Raw genomic sequence first — 3,534 nt, 5'->3', positions numbered from 1 at the left:
TTTTTGTTTTAATGTATTCTTTTTCCGCATGTAGATGAAGGGAGGTATTTTGTTATACTATATGTATCTATTACATATGTTAACATTCAGTTTTGATTTATATAAACAATAATAGGCTTAAATGAATAAACTAATTCACAGGGCTAGTGTGGGCATGCATGCTCATATTAGGTTTGCTGGGATAATATGGATTAATGGCTAACACATCTTTTATAAGGTTTTTTGTTTACAATGTTAGACTAACTTTGTATAGTACTTAATTTACCTACAAATTTTCCCAACATTTTGGGGTTTTCTTTGTTTAATTTTATTAATATTTGTACTATGATTAATTTAGTAAAAATTAATTTTATAACATATTTTAAATTTTTTTTCTGATTAAAAAAATTTTGGTTACTGGAAGTATTTCATTATTCTTATAGCGATTATAATGTATACACTTCTGTCATCCTTTTTAAAGGTTCTTCCTCAAGATTGACTTTCAATAAAATATTGATTTCTTGAGCAACTTAATCAATCTAAATGTCAAATTGTGCTTTAAATGTTTAAAAAAAAATTTTTTACTGAAAAAAAAGATGGTTAAAAATAGATTTCTAATATTTTTGCAGAATTTTTACTTAGTTTCAACAGAGTTCACTTTTTTTTTAATTAATATTTATTTAGGCTGGTATTATTCAAAAACTTATAAATATTTATGTAATTAAATTTATAAATTTGAACTCTAAAAACCATTTATTTGATTTTGATTAGACATGAATTTTTTTTTAAGTATTTTCTTTTTGTGGATTAGAATTTAAAATGATAAAATCAGTTTTTTAGCTGACTTAAAGTCGAGAGGGAGAGACAAATCATTGAATAACTGATTAAATAATCTGATTTTTACATTTCCTGATATTTAATATTTACTTTTCAATAAATACACCGCCTAATATGCTAATAATTGCAAGTAAATAATTAGAATTCGAAATCAGAAGCATACCTTATTAACCGAATAAGCATATCTTCTTCATGGACAGAGTTAAATTCATGGATGTCGTGTTTGTCCAAATTTTTGAGGGGGACAAAATTAAAGTACTAAGTCACACCATAATTAAATATATATTATCAAAAATGTCTTTTTGTTAAGTAAGTTAAATTTGATTATACTTACTTTTTATAAATAATAGATTTCATAATTTTATGACTAATCAATGCTTGCCCCGTGTTTTGAAGCTTGTGTGGACGTAAGCAATTTTAAAGAGAAAGACTAATTTAAAAAATATGCAACTGAATTATATTTTGTATCATTCAAAATGAAGAATAAAGTTTTAAATTTTAAGAATTAAAAAATATGCGACTGAATTATATTGTGTGTCATTCAAAATGAAGAATAAAGTTTTAATAATTAAAAAATATGCAACTGAATTATATTTTGTGTCATTCAAAATGAAGAATAAAGTTTTAAATTTTAATAATTAAAAAATATGCAACTGAATTATAATTTGTATCATTCAAAATGAAGAATAATGTTTTAAATTTTAAGAATTGCTAGATATATTCAAAATGATGTTAGGTAAAACTTTTCGAAAATTATTTAAATAGCCCCCTCCGTCCCTTCATTTAATTACATGAAAAGAATGTTATTTTAGAACTTGTTTTTACTTAAACATTCTTGTCTGCGAAATTTGTGTTCATATATGGGATTATTCAATCATTATGTAAGCTCCTGGGAAATGTGCAAATATTACGAGGAACTCATGCAAAATCTTCAATTCCCCAAATGAGAAAAAAAGATTGCAATTTTTAAAATAATTTACTATGTAAAATATATTAAAATTGCTCATTTTTCTGTTTTAACATTCCTTCTCGCTCCTGTGAAAATGATGGGGTGAGTTTTCGCTCGCTACTTCTCACTTCCGTGATAGTGACGGGCTGGAGTGTTCAGTAGTAATGCGCAATAAAAATAAAACTAATTCATTTCTTTTGCCCGGAAAACATTTTATTTCTCATTTTCCACACCATATAGCAGTACCAGGATATTTTTAAGGTGATTGTAAATAGTTAGTTTATTTTAAACTAGATAACTAATCAAATACCTGCATTTGGCAAAATAGACACTTTTATGACCGTTTTCTTGAAAATTAACCATTTGTTAAGGGGTTAAGAAGCTTGGGTATAAACAAAAACTCCCCTCAAACTCAATTGCCTAGCCATATCCAAAACTGTTTCCTGGAATACTTTGAAACATATTCTGTCCTGTTTTTTTGTCAATTTTTCTAAACTCGCCTTTTTTTACTGTCCATTATTAACAGTCCATTCAATTAGTAATCAAAATCATTTGTTATCACACTTTTATATCCTCAAGAGGACACTATAATGCGGGTGAAACTTTTCATTGCAAATTCTGTTTCATTTTCATTGGTATTTTCAAGTTTAGAGAAAAGAGAGTTCATGTAAATCAAAGAGAATACCATAAAGTTTTAAATGCTGAGAAAAATGTCTTCAAGATGCAAATTATTGCACCGAGTACAGGCAATATACTTGCTAGTAAAAAATCTGTGGAATCGAATGTCCTCTGGTTAGATGCTGAGCAGTACCAGGGATCTGGAGAAAATTTCCTTCCCCTTCTGATCAATGTCTAAATTGAGGAAGTGGCCTCATGAATGAGTGGTGCTGCCATCTACCCTTGGGGTTTTGAGCTAAAACGTCCTTTCGCCTTTGTGGTGCTCTCTTGTCAAACAAAATTTGCCCCTTCCTGACTTGTTTCCCCAAAAACCGATGGCTGGTGAGCTTGGCTTGTTCAACTGGCAACAACAAATTATTGTAGGATTCCCACTGCATAACTCGTTTGCATTTTGAAATTTTTTTTCTTCAGTTTTTGATCTTTAATGGTTTCCTCTAAGCTACCTGAACTTACTTTTTCAGTACTTACATTTTTAAAAAACCTGAGAGGATTTGCTATTAAGGGTTTCTTCCGTTGCATAGCGTCCTTTTCAACATCTTATAATGATACATTTTAAACTATTTAAATAATGAGGCAGTCAATAAATAATGAGACAGAGAACATTTCATACAATTTATTTAATGAAATTCATTAGTTGTGTCCGCAATCGTTTGGGTATTTATACCATTCTGACATTAGTGGCATAAAGTCCTGTTTAGAAAAAAATGTTTTAACCTTATGCATGTTGATTTCTTCGCTCATTTAAAAACGTTGTTCCTGCTGTACATTTTTAAAGCTTGCTGAAGGTGGGAAAATCACTTGAGGAAGATCTGGTCTTTAGAGGGAGTTGATAAATGGTGTCTTGGTTCTGATCGCAAGTTATTCAAGAAGTCAGAGCCATTAAATTGCACACTTTTTTGATATATATAGCGTTTTCCTGAAGATTGTGTAAATGCTAAGTCCTATTGCTACAGAAACGTTGCCGTTTTCTCAGCTTGTTGATCTTATTCCACACTGCATATCAATCCACTTGGTGTACCAAGTGACCTGCCTCGTAGTTGTTAGGAAGATGGTATTGAATGTTATTTTATTTCTTTTATGTATTAAGTCTT

This window comes from Parasteatoda tepidariorum, chromosome 2 (genome assembly GCF_982258835.1).
Source record: "Parasteatoda tepidariorum strain Cologne lab strain chromosome 2, Ptep-v5.0, whole genome shotgun sequence".
NCBI classification, from domain to species: Eukaryota; Metazoa; Arthropoda; class Arachnida; order Araneae; family Theridiidae; genus Parasteatoda; species Parasteatoda tepidariorum.
Note: the sequence above shows the minus strand (reverse complement) of the source record.